Genomic DNA, 247 nt, shown 5'->3' with positions numbered 1-247 from the left:
GAGTTTGTAAGTTTCCTAAAATCTAATTCTCTTATTTTTAGGTAACTGTGAATAAACTGGAATCAAGATTCAAACTAACAAACATTCCCATTTGTACTTTCATGGAACATGTGAGCTGCTAAGAAATACAATGCTTTGGTAGATACTGTGTAACCTAACCTACTGGTTTTCTATCAGACTAGTACTCATAGTTTCAATTCTGTTTCCTGAAGACACATATTTTGGGCCAGGTGTCTAAGATATTTTA

This window comes from Bubalus bubalis, chromosome 6 (genome assembly GCF_019923935.1).
Source record: "Bubalus bubalis isolate 160015118507 breed Murrah chromosome 6, NDDB_SH_1, whole genome shotgun sequence".
Classification (NCBI taxonomy): domain Eukaryota; kingdom Metazoa; phylum Chordata; class Mammalia; order Artiodactyla; family Bovidae; genus Bubalus; species Bubalus bubalis.
The sequence above is the reverse complement of the archived record's forward strand: the minus strand, read 5'-3'. Positions refer to the sequence as shown.